The 13,521-nt window shown below is 38.8% G+C and overlaps 1 long non-coding RNA gene across 1 annotated transcript; it reads right to left on the minus strand.

The window, feature by feature from the left end:
* Nucleotides 1-1,412: 1,412 nt before the first annotated feature.
* Nucleotides 1,413-11,237, minus strand: LOC143264565 (uncharacterized). Its single transcript, XR_013038318.1, has 3 exons — nucleotides 11,140-11,237; nucleotides 10,814-11,080; nucleotides 1,413-1,731 (listed from the first exon to the last, which is right to left on the minus strand). It is a non-coding gene; the product is annotated as an uncharacterized LOC143264565 (long non-coding RNA).
* Nucleotides 11,238-13,521: the final 2,284 nt, after the last annotated feature.

Raw genomic sequence — 13,521 nt, forward strand, 5'->3', positions numbered from 1 at the left:
CTTTATAGTAATTCTTTATATAATAATATAGAGGTGGTAGATTTTTCCTTGATCATTTTGCGCTGGCAACTTAGGCTTGCAATGTACAAAAATTGTCAATGGGATTATGAGTTGGGACGTACGAAAATTTCAGTCCTTATAGTAATTCTTTATATAATAATATAGGGGTGGAAGATTACTTATAGATACATTTTGTAGAGCTTGCACTAATGTTCCTTGTTAATACATTCACTGTCACAGTGTGTCGTTCATAATGCCACTATGTATGACGTTCACATGACACAAATAGATTATTAATAACAAGAGTAATCTTTTAGTTTCATCTTTTAATCCATTAGTGTTCATTGTCTCTACATTGAGACTTTTCAAAAGTTCTTTTCATTCTTCTTTAAATAATTGCAACTGAATTTGCAGCACCACATGTGATCAAAATACCTCGCCATAAAATGTAAATTTTCAAAAAACATAGTAGCACGATACCGTATCGAATTTCTGAATGTATATCGTGTCAATCTTGAGGAAACGTAATTAGCAAATGCAAATGTTGACCGTCGTATCGTCGCCATCAATCTGAAGCCGTAATTTTGCAAACAAGTACACGCACGAACAAATTCGTTTATAAAGTCGTTAAAGTAATACATCACGCAGACTTTTCACGAACGGCGCCTTTCTCGGTGGCGTTCTTTCATTCATTTTTTTAGGTTCTTGCTTTTCGCGTCTCGATTCGTGAGACCCTCTTTTCTTCAACTTCGGCTCAGGTATAACGCGATGTTAATTATCGAATTTTTTGTACGCGAGCATCCAGCTCGGCAGTCTTACAATTCCTGAATTAAGTTTCCGGAATATTATCTTTTGATAAGTGGAATCCGACTTGGGTTTCAATGAGCGGAAAGATAGCCGGATGTTCTGCTTCTCGCGGAAGAAGCTGTCTCGGTGGTTATGAAAATCTGAGCGGGTGCAGAACACTTCGCGTCTGGCGTTTATTATCTTTTGCTTGAAACTTCCCCTCTTTTCCTTGGCTGGCATCTGCACAGCTTTTTTTCATCGGCCATCTTGATTACGCGAGTATGAAACCGTCGACTCGAAGCACACTAACGTCTATCGTGTCCACCTTTTATTCTCGTATCTTGTCTCCAGGAAATACAACTCTGAATTTGTTGAATTGTCTGGTACCTTTATTCTTTTGGTTGTAGTTTCTCTGTGTATCAATTTTTTGCTATAGAAAATCTATTTTATACTGTGGTAAAGGGGTCGCACTTTTCGAGAAACAATATTCCATGAATTTATTCGATTAATTTAAGGGAATTGATTTAATTTATTTAACAAAAATTTAATCTACGTATTCGTTGAATTTGTTTAATAAAAATTTAATCCGTTAATTGATCCAATTTAATCAACATTTAACGCATGAATTGATACAATTTGTTTAACAAAAATATAATTTACGAGTTGATCCAATTTATTAAAAAAAAATACTGAGTAAATCGATTTATTTGTACAACCACAGAGGTACATCATAGATTAGGAGTGGTTGAGATTTATGCGTTTCCACCGATGAATTGTGTATGCAAGATGGAGTCCTCCTCGATAAACTTCCTGCGTGACTGAATGGGGGTTGATGGGCACGTAAAGTTTCCCATGGGGTCTCCGCACGACAGAAATTATCATACGAATTAATTCATATATTTGACGCTGTCTGGCTTACTTCTTCACCACACCAATTCTCCGTATCTGTGAGAAAACAAGAATAAATATTGCGCATTAATTAACGAGAAAAATTGATCAGAATATTGGCTATCTCAAAAAAGCCTACACTTGTAGTTTGCAAATCAAAGCAAATATTTCACCGAGATTAGTCTATTAGCCATATTTACCAGTGGCCCAATTTTTCTGATTCGTTAACCTTAAACATAACCTATATTACTGTAAATATAACTTGATACAACCGACGTTCGATAAACTCATCCGCTCTTTTTCCGTGTCAATAAATCTTTATTACGAACGAAACGTTTCGTACAAATCGGTTAATTACACGTGCACTTTCATCGGCAATTATCGTATAAAAATTTTGTTTGACCTCTCGTGTTCGGTGCGTCAGCATTTAACTGACTCCCGCGGAAAACTGAGAGCAAATACCTTAATATAAATTACTTCCGGCAACGCAGATCGATACGCAGAAGTAGCAACGTTGGCCGCGTGTATCCGCGGGAATAAAAGTAAACAAATGTTCATTACACCGGCTGCGAAACGAATAGAAAACGTGTTTGTATGCCCGCTGTACGAACAATTTTCTCGACTCGTTTGTACCGGGCTGGCTCGTTGCTGCTTTCGTTCTGCAATTTCAAAAGGAACGAGAGATTAAAAATCGTCGCTGACAATTCGTTTACGAACGTTTCACGCTCGCCGTCGCTTTTTCCCTCCGATTATTCGATCGTTTGTCTTCCGTCGCGATTAAAGTACCCGTTGCTCGTCGCGAAACTCGCCGACCTTTATAATTACACCGACGTGGAAACAGCGAATTACCAATTGTTCCGTAATTTACGAGTTTTCGCACTTTGGCCACCGTCGATACGATCTCGCTTCCCGTTTTGTTCGTATCATTACCGCGGAGCGAGATAAAAGAACGGGAAGAATTAAATTCTATCCAGCGTGCAACGAGCTTTGAATTCTCATTTGGTTAATGCGTTCCCGTAAACCGATCGTTGCTTGCTCTCCCGTCGACCGAATGGTATAATTGATTTAGCACAGTGGATTTAACAGGGAAATGAATTTTATTTGTAATCCGTCCGTACGAATTATTTATCTTTAATGCGTCCTATGAATAATAATTGCGTTTGTGTCGTTCGACTCTTGGCGCGCGATCGCACCCCACAGAACCGTACCAGGGCTTTTCGCGATTGAAAATTACTGTAAAACACCAAATGCACCAACGCGAGTTTCGTTCGATCGATACAAATCCACTTCATATCCTGCGTAATTGCTATCGCGCGAAGAATTAATGACAGGAACAAATGAGCGCGTTCATCGTTAAATATTATTTTCACGCAGGACACTGTTGCTTCGGGTCTTCCGAAAAATTGAAATTCTTTCTCCTGGTGCGCCATCGATTATCGAAAGATCATTTGTTATTGGACAATTTGATTGGAAAAGGTTATTGCTTGCCCCTGGTAATTGGTTATTGGATAAATTTATTTTAATTAAATGCCCATGTAAACTTGTTTTCGGAATAAATATCAGTTTGGGGAAACCTGGTCTAAACATATAAAAATCACAATATTCATTGTCGATATCATTTGTACCTGTATTCAGTTAATTAAATATACTAGTTACAAAATACATGAATTGCCAGAAATTGTACGACCATATCGTAAATCAACGTAACAAAGTTTAGATTTATTCGCACTTTGTCGCAATAATTGTATTACGATTTTCTTGGAGCGTGTTTCTCGTTACTTAATGGACTTGATATTCGAGAGCATCATCGAAGACATTACTCCCGCTGAATGAGAGACAAGAACATGGATCCGGCGATAAGACCCCGGGTCGAAGCCTTCGTAAAGTTTTCGAAACTCGTCGCGAAATCGTGGCGCGAATATCGAGTTTTCGTTGGGCAACTTCTCTTCGGCCCTGAATTATTATCAGGGCTCGCCAGACTAATATAAAGGAAAATAAAAAAGGCAACACGTTAAGTTTGCTGTTCAATTCCCTAGCGCAGCTCTAATTTCTAATTTGAATTTCAACTCGCAGGATCAAAGCAGTAAAAAAGAAACGCGCGAAAGAAAAGATTTCGTTTTGTACGCGGAGTTTTAGGATGACAATTTGAAACGGGGCGAAGGGAAAAACTCGCTCATCGAATTTTTCGTCGAAACGAGAATTAAATCGCTGGCGATATATACCGTGCGCTCGTTTATCGAAAAACGATCGGACACAGCCAGCGTGTCGCTTTGGCAACGCGTAAAATATGCAAGGAAGATATCAGTTATTTAACGAGCCGGGCAAGGTTATCGCACACACTGTCAGCCAACGTTGCAGTATGATTGCGCGTTTAGGCAAAGGCCAATGTATTAACCGGTTGCGTCGGATCTCTCCTCCAGCCCTCTTCGGATTCAAATTAACCCCGATGTTGGCTAATCTGTCGATGACGGATTTTCGAGTAAATGGGTCACAAAGGGATTTCCGAATTATCCTGTCGTAAATCTTGTCGAGAATTTGACCGACTACGAGCTACATCATTATACACCCTCCAAAAATTTATTCAAGGAAATCTACTGCATGAATTCACTGTACATACCAATGCTTTAACATATTTTTATTAAATAGAGAATACTGTAGATTTGTAAATATGTAGAATATTGTAGAGAATATTATAGATCTGTTTGAAAAACCATCAAAGTTATATATCAACACATATAATTATTTCGAACTAAGCAGTGCTAAAGTACCACCTACAAAATTTAAACACACAGTGATATAATTCAAGAACATTGAACATAGTCTATGCTACAACTAGGTAGATGTTATATTTACGCAACACTGATAAGTTTCTAATAACTTCGTTTAATTATAAAATTTCCTTCATCCTCTGCACAATGAATCTTCGAGGCTCTTAAAAGTATGTCTAACATGATGTTGGGTGTGGCTACGAAAGTTTTGATAAAAGTACAAAACATTTTTCAAGATGGTGTAGGTGAATGCTTTATGAATTTTATCATGTAGTTGTTGAAGGCGAGCTTTATCGAGCCTCGTCGAGCTAAGACGCTATTAGGAAAATTCTTTTCGTCGAGTTTAGTCACCGAGATTAAAAAAAAAATATGACGACGCTATGCTTTGTATCATATTAAACTTGCCTGTGTATCACGCTCGTTTTCATTTACCCTGACAAATAGAATTTATGACTGAGCTACTGGATTAATTTGTTTGAGTCTTGCGCGCATCGCAACGCGTATGTTTATCGAAATAAAATTTATTCCATCGAGGATTAAACCGAGGCTATTGCGATCGTTTGCAATTTTCATTGCGAAATATCGTTACAAAATGAAATATTCATTGCGTTGTTCATCTTCGAAAATGAGCGTAAATTCGTAAAATGTCATGAATCGACAATTTCAAATTGATTCTCGGTATCTCGATTTATTAACGATATGTTCATTTTGCAGTTAGAATTATTCACGATGCAATTGTAACGTTGTGCATTTTTCATTCCTTTATGCGATGAATTTCGTACGGTATTTTACTGTATGACTTGTTGTAGTGTTATACTACTTGACGTGTGTATAGTGTTATACTACTTGATGCACATAGTTTTATGATATGATGGGTGTATATAGTTTTATGACACAAAACTGACTGAAAAATTTAAGACCTATTGGTTTAGTTTTAGAAAGATTTAGGAATCATTTTATTTATAAATGTAGCATGTCTGACTTATCTTAAAGTAATACTACTACTACTACAAAATTCATCCACGTGTGTGATCAAAAGGACGCTTAATTTTTCTTCATCAAAGGTGACAGAGACATAGAGAAAGCTTGTGTATATCGGGTTTTAATTCCCAAAATTTTGTGAACAGTGTTTGGAACTACACAGGGCGTTGTAACGCAGAGTGTAGGCAATCGTTTGCAAGCGTATCCCAGCGCGCCTGTAATTTGCAGCGTGACATCGAGCCTCTTTAATACGTTACGACTCGATAATATCGTCAGGCGACATGATAAATTTCCATCCGTAAAACGACGCGCCGTAAACGTAGCTCATAGTTCGGCTGGCGACCAAATTTGAAATTCCGTACGCGACTCGCAATGTTAATCGGGGCAAAAGCAAAATGCCAATCCGCCGATATTATGTTACGCGTCGTTATTCTCGCAGGGACAGCCCGATCGACGTGCATTGTAACCAATCCCGTGGCCGTACACACCGCTATCCATTAATCTGCAAACGTGGCCAACTCTCCGCGCGTGTATTTGGCCAGCAGGCCTGTATCCGACCTCTGACACACCTGGCCAACGCATGCAATTCGACAACTGGTCAATATGGGACAGAACCTGGAATTTGATCAGCCTGATTGTTTCTGTCATTTGCGCACGTCCGCTGCTTCCTTTGTCTCCAAATCCTCAAAGGACATACACGGACGTTGATTGTTTCTTTTGAGGTTACCGGAACAGCTGATCGCGCGTTACACGGTTTGACGAGCTTTACGGACCGTGTAATGAAACGTCATGGCGTTCATTATATTTTCAGATGGGGCGAGATGGTGTAGGATGATGTAGGATTTCTTTCAATCAGAATAAATGTCACAGGAGGAGTTTTTCAAGTTTCAGATTTTATATACTGTTAAATCTGGAAATTTGTACTCACAGAAATTTAAAAAATTTCAATGTTTGCTACATACAGTCAGTGTGAAAAGTATTCGTACAGTAATTATTTCAACAAGAATGTTGTGAAACGTCATTTATTAACAAAATTTTAACAAATAAAAAATATATACATATTCTTAGACGTCTATGTATTCTATGTAAGAATGTGTATGTATTTTTTATTTGTTCAAATTTTGTTAATAAATGACGTTTCACAACATTTTTGTTGAAATTAATTACTGTACGAATACTTTTTACACTGACTGTACATTTAATGAGAGCTTTTGGTTAAGTTTATGTGAAATTTCTATATGAACCTAGGTGCCAATCTGAATGCAAAGCTATAAGGCAAGTAGTATTTGGTAATAAGGTTCAGAGTATCAACCTCCATGATATAACAGATATATGACAAGTGTCTTAATCCCCGAAATGTTAACTGGGTGAAAATTCCTAAATCCTCCAAAGAAATTTTCTGCGAAAGAAACCGTCAGCCATTAATTCTGATGTCGTGAGAATTCGTGGGTTCCTTGGGAATTTAACGAACGTAATACAGTACCATTTTAAATAACAAAGTTCATAAATTAGATTAGAGAGTTTCATCTTCTCCGTAGGATCTGTCGGTGGAAGTATTTCAATCTATCTTCGTGTAGCCAGGGAGAATGTTAATTTTGAAATCCGTGCGTTCGCGTGTTGGTGTGCCTTGTTCGCGGTCAATATCTCGTGTGTATACCGGGAGCACCGACGGACAAGGTCTCGTCGTAAATTGAATTGCAGCTTGATGCGAGGTTTATGCTCCTAATGAATTATTTGCCCTGTCCACGTAAAACAAACTCCAAGATTGCGGAAGCGCCACTGTTTGCCCACGTTCGCTAATAAATACGGTGCCTTGGATTCAAGCTGGAAAGCAGCGTTCTTCGTTAAACGAAACAGCGTTTGTTGACTTAACTTTGCAGCCAGAACGATGAAACTCCGAAACGTTTAATTTCCGAGAAAAAAAGTGCCGGCTAAAATTGTTCGTACGATTATTCATGGTACCTGAACAGAGTCAAATTTAAACCAGAGTTTTCTCGTAATATGAGCGTCGACAGGGAGCGAATTTTTGATGGCTCGCGTTATGTATTAACATGGAAAATGTTTACGAGATGCGTGACGGTACTTTTCATTCCATTTTGCAATTTCATTTTTAAATTGAATACAAATGAGTGAAAAAATTTTTAGTATTCTTGATACTTTTCGAAGTACCCAGATGCGTCACAAAAGTTTGAAGTTACAAAATATTTCAAACTATTCGAAGTTTCGAAGAAAGTTCCTATCGTCCTGAAAATTAACAGCGCACACTTTAACGATAAATAAAAAATATTGTGTTACAATTTAAAAGTTATGTACGCATTAATGGCACCGAAAGTATTCAACCCTAAAAAAATGTTAGACGTCCCGGATTAAACGAACGAACAAAAGAGAGCTATCATTCTTCGTTATCGTCGTAACCAAAATTTTGCACCGTTGTTCCGTAAAAATATAAGCGTGTTGCAAATTGTTGCGATTGTCGCGCACAGCGTGTTATATTCGTTCCATTTTTCAGCGTTAAACGGTCGATCATTTTGGAGATAAAAAGAAAGGAAAATTACAATGTACGGTCAGGAACGGGTTACGGGTATATTGGATTTTGTTGCGGGTACCTTTGAATTTTCCAGCGGATACCAGTTCGTTCATTAGCCGATGTTACAGCCGCGACGATAATGGCTTTTCTACTTGCGTTGAAAGCTCGATAAAATATTCGCACCTGTAGTGTTTCGCGATTAATTTTTGCACAAATATGTACCAACAGCGGTGCCTCGTTTTACGGGAGTAAAGCTGGATCCCAGACAATTCTGCGCGATAAAGTTACGGCTGAAATAACCGCGAGTCGCGGTGTTTGCGAGGGCTACTTGATTATGCGTGTTCGCACATATTGATTGGTAATTGTGTACGCATCTTATTGTTATTCAACCGCTTAAACAATCGAGTTGTGTTCGATGGAATTATGAAGTGCGTCGATGCATTATCGAACGATTGATGCGATTGTAAATAACGTCGTTGTCGGTTATTGAAAATTTCATTAACCAACGATACAACTTCCGCGAAAATATTTTCGAATAAACTGGCAACGGTATCCGTGTAATGATTTTCGTATGAACGAAATTATTTGACGGCCGAACAAAACGCGTCAACGCACCTGTTGAGAATAATTTCAGCCTGATCGATATTCCCGTACAAATACGCCGCATTGTTCGGCTTGTATGGATTTAATACGCATAAGTAACATTCTAAGTTTCCTCTTGTTTATGCATTCAACGGCCGCGCCATTAAAGGGTGAATACGTGCGTGCAGATGCATTTGCACCCGGCCCGAAATGAACATGTCAAGAGCCCCGAGCACTTGCCCTAATGCACGTTGCGTGTTAGTATTGAGAAGTGTGACCTGCTGCTGCATTGTCGTAAATTTGATGTTTAGGACCGAGCCGACGATTATCGGCTAAACGTCTGTTGCAATTCGCTGCTTCCCTTATGCTCGCGTTAGAGTATTAGTCAAAAATGTAATCAACCAAGAGTTCAGAAATATTACAGTTCTTTATTGAGGAAACGTTTTCTTTATCACAAATTTATCTACATCCACGTACGAGTATGTTATAATTCTTATCTGATTTAGGGGTTGCAGACTCTTGTTGTATTGCCACTTTCATGCTGACATTCATGCGAGTCCACTTATCGTTGCATGTTGCCTTGTGGTGTACATTCCACGCGTCGTATATTGCCACGGGTCGTATATTGCTCTGCGTTGTACATCGTCACGCATCATATATCGCCACACGCTGCATTGTCGAGTTAAATATCGCTGCGAGTATTGCTACGTGGTGCGACGCGTCATACATCGCCGTTTATCGCTCTTGTATCATTACACAATATTTGTATATCAATCGCATTGTCACATATCGTATATTGTCACTATTCACACGTAGTCACTCGACTCATATCTTCTCTCGTCTATCGTTATGAATTACACACTGCCGCGCATTAAACTACGCACACAGGAACAACGTACAGTTACGAGTTTTATACAACATATGTTATGATACCACATTTATTGTCACGCGTAAAATGGCCATTATCCACATGCGTACAAGCAGACAAGTGTTACCGCGTCGTTAAAGACAGTGTGATAAAATCCGTGCAAACAGGTTTGAAATGTTCGAAGAAGGGCACCTCCTTGAAGAGCTCTTGTAGCGGGCGAATTGCCGGTTTGTTTCACGCACACTCGCCTGCCAAGAAAATCAAATTACCATGATGCGGGGTGAAGCAGGAACACGAGGTGCACGCACTCGTGCGTGAATCGTTCAAAGTCGTGGCAACAAACGCTTTCCAAAATTGCATTAAGAGCACGTTCCCACTTCACCACGTATCCGTAGTCAGGTATGCGTTTCAGAAGTGCCGTATGAATGCGATTCTTCCGTACAAAGTACACGCGGTTTTTAAACAGCCACGTAAAGGGCGCTCGTTCTACCATGAGAGAGAGAAAGAGAGAGTGGGAGAGAGAGAGAAAAGAGAGGCCTTTGAGGGAATTCTCTGGACGAGCCACCTCACTCGAACAAGGAAGAGTCTGCACTCCTTTCTTCCTTTTTACATTTTTTTCCTTTTCCCATCGTTTTTTCCTTTCCCCCCAGAGCAGACATTCCCGTACCGGAACACCGTCATGATAATTGCGAAGAAGTTAATTAAGAACCGTAGTAGGAATGTACCAATTTACATTTACGCCCTTTCGTTTGCTTTCATCTCATCGCTAAGTGGAGCACACGTCGCTCCTCGCACGTTACACGTTCGCGAGATGTCTCTCTATCGGCTCTTTCTCAGCCCCCATCTTGTTCTTTATTCATCTCGTGTGTGCACTTTTGGACTCTTACGTCTTGTTTTCTTTGTTACCCGCTATAACGATAGCGTCGATCTTACTTCACTCTTCTCGTCGCAGGGCAAAATGTAGTTCAATTAATCGTTTTAAATTATTTCAAAGCACCTCAGCACGATTAATTCAAGTTCACTTTATCTTTCGATTTAACGCGAGTTGTAGTTTGTTTAGAAAGTTAGAAATTTCCAAACATAGGAATTTATGTGTTTGGAAATGTACTGTCAGAATTTAATTTTATTTTCTGTCCGAATAAATTTTAGCAAAGTCAATTGAATGTTCATAATTCTATAAGTAACGTAATTTTAACAGTCTCTTATTATTTTGAAGCCTCTTATTTTCTCAGTCAAATTACAGAGATTATGATCAGTGTCGATAACGATGTTAATTAGCAATAAAAATGCGAGATTGCTTTGAAGGACGAATTACGGGAATAATCAGAGAACAGTCAATTACCGCTCAACTATTTCTCTCACCTGTTTCTCGCAGGCTTCTCCCAACACTTTTAGCGTTTTTATCGTACGTACCATTCTGTAATCGTGGATCTTTCTCCCCCCAGTTCCCTCTTAATCCCTCATTATTCCTCATTGCTGCCGCTTTCTGCTCGAGTTTTCTCGTACTTGCGTCGATTCTTCTCTTTCCCGTTCGTCCTGGAACCCTTGACTCGGCCGTGGGCTCAGCTCTTCAGCTCTTAAGTAAATTCCATTGCAGTTCGGTTGAGCGAGATTTCTCGCGCAGTGTCGGTTCGTAGGAGGGAAATCCCGGGAAGAGAGCAACCGGAGAAACCGGAAGGACTGAAAAAAGAGAGACGGAGAGGGTCGAAGAAGGGAGACGACGAGAATCTTCCACTCACCTTTTTGACTTTTGTTGGCGCAGCCGTGCGTCGTCGGATGAGTGAAAGCGTCCTCGAGACCAACCCTTTCCGACAGCTCGAGTTCCTTTGACCATTAGCAGTCCGCTTTTTAGACATTCGTGACCATTGTGCGGGGTTGGCCCCCTTTTTTTACGACAACGTGTGCACATCCTTCTGCCAACGTATCGCTTTGACCCCCTCGACCATGAACGTTGCTACAAAAACATCCACGTTCTTACGGAGCCAGACGACCCGAAGATGAGGCTTCAGCAGTAGACCCCTATGGCGGACCAAAACAATTAACACTTGTTAGATATGAATTGCAAAAGAAAAAGAACTTTGTACATTTTAATTAAGCTTCCTATGAAAGTAACTGAAATATGAATTTATGGAACAATGAAGTATACGTGGAGTTGGGTGGTTTCGTTTTAACAACCCTCTATTGTAGAGGGGACTCTGTTGGATTTTCAAATGATATCAAGTTTTTTTAATTAATATTTGAATACTTAGAAATCTTGCTCGTGCATTCATTACGATAATTTAGCACTGATGACGTTTTTATATTTTTTTTATATAATCTATTATTCATATGACAAGATAGTTGAATGTTTTTTCCTTAATTTTTTTTAGTTCGTATGTAGGAAGAATTCTTTTGATTTACCACAGTTTTTAGTTCCATAAATGTAATTAGCGTCGCTATCACTGTAAAGCACAGTCATATAATTACTACAGCCCGGATTTATTCGCAAAACTATTCTTCATGGTAATTTGATGGTTGCAGTACTAGACGTGGAACAGTGTGTTATGTGATCTACTTCCAGAATGTAATGTAATTCGAAATTTTAACACGAAACGGAATTCCGAGAAATGTGTTTCAACAATTATTACGCCCGTTTGCAATATGAGATGAGATTACACACTGAATTTCGCTTCGAGGTATATTTTACTGGAGTTATTAAATGATACACGTGTCTTGGATTGTGACCTAGTTAAATTTATTAAATAATTCAATTATTTACCACATACATTAAATTTTATTTTATCTCACCCGAACGAAAAATTGTCAGTTTCTACCTTCGTGTTGGCACGATTTTTGATTGCAAAAGAGAAGCGAAAAACGAGCACGTGTTGAAACAGTGCATTACTATTTGCTTGAAAAATTCTGGTTTTCCCTCGCAATACAAGCGTGGAAAGATTTCCTTTTCGGAAAAGAACGCGTAACGGTTTGGTTTGTTTTTTACGGTGACGCTTTATGTCCGTTAAGAACAAATGTGTCCATTCAATGCATGAACATTCGTTGCTAAACGATACTTCGTCGGAAGCACAGGAATATAGAACATCAAATGAATTGACATGACCTAAATTGTGCTCTGCACGTAATAAACGTTATATGCGTGTTTGCCTGCAAACTAGTAAATTTAACATTCTTGGGGGTTAACAAGCGATGTATGCATACTCTATTGCTACGTGTTTGTTCATTTCCGGAGGTAAGTATTTTGTGGAACTTGTGCGCAAGGAAAATATTTGATTGACATGTATATTCACAAGTTTCACATATTTATTCTTTACAGACTATTTATTTTATTGTGCTAATATTTTTAATTTTGTATATTAGGGCGGTTTGAAAAGATACCAAAAAATCATGAATTTAGTTGTCAAAATAATATAATTTTTAAAAGGATAAAATACAATAAATATTTCTACTTTGCTCGTAGTTTCTCTTCTCCGCCATTTTGTGTACTGTTGTATAAATCAACGTCGATCTCTCATTGATTTATCATACAGGTTTCTTTTTGCTAAAAAGTGCAATCATTTATTATATGAAACGAATATATTTAAGTTTATTAAGTTAAAAATTAAAGACCACAACAGTTCGACCAAAAGTTACATTTCGAAAGTTAATAAAGAATTCCACCGAGAAATAACCCCAAACACCACAAATTTACCCCGCAAGTTAATAGCAACAATAAATCTTTGTCTAGCAAGTTTCAGCAACACGAGAAAATTTTGATATATACCGTGTTAAAAAGTTCATTTCTTTTTCCGCCATTTTTACGATGTTAGTATTGATTTCAGCTGACAGATGGTTCTAATTCGTCGTAGATCAAGCGCAGACAGGTTCGCGTTAGTAAAATGCGTCGCTGTCTCGTTGCTTCCTTGTATCCCGTTTATCTATTCCCGAAGGATAATGCATTCGGCCATCAGTATTCGTTCGAACTCAATATTGGTACGCGGAAGGCGTGCCCGCCACGTCGAATTTCCATACAGGCTCCTACAGACAGTATGGAAATTCGAGAGTGAAAAACATCTAGACCGGTACCTGGCCGGGCGTCTCTCGTGAAACTCAAACGTGGATCCTCGGGACAACCGCACTATTTGACG

Source organism: Megachile rotundata, chromosome 5, assembly GCF_050947335.1.
Source record: "Megachile rotundata isolate GNS110a chromosome 5, iyMegRotu1, whole genome shotgun sequence".
Taxonomy (NCBI): Eukaryota; Metazoa; Arthropoda; class Insecta; order Hymenoptera; family Megachilidae; genus Megachile; species Megachile rotundata.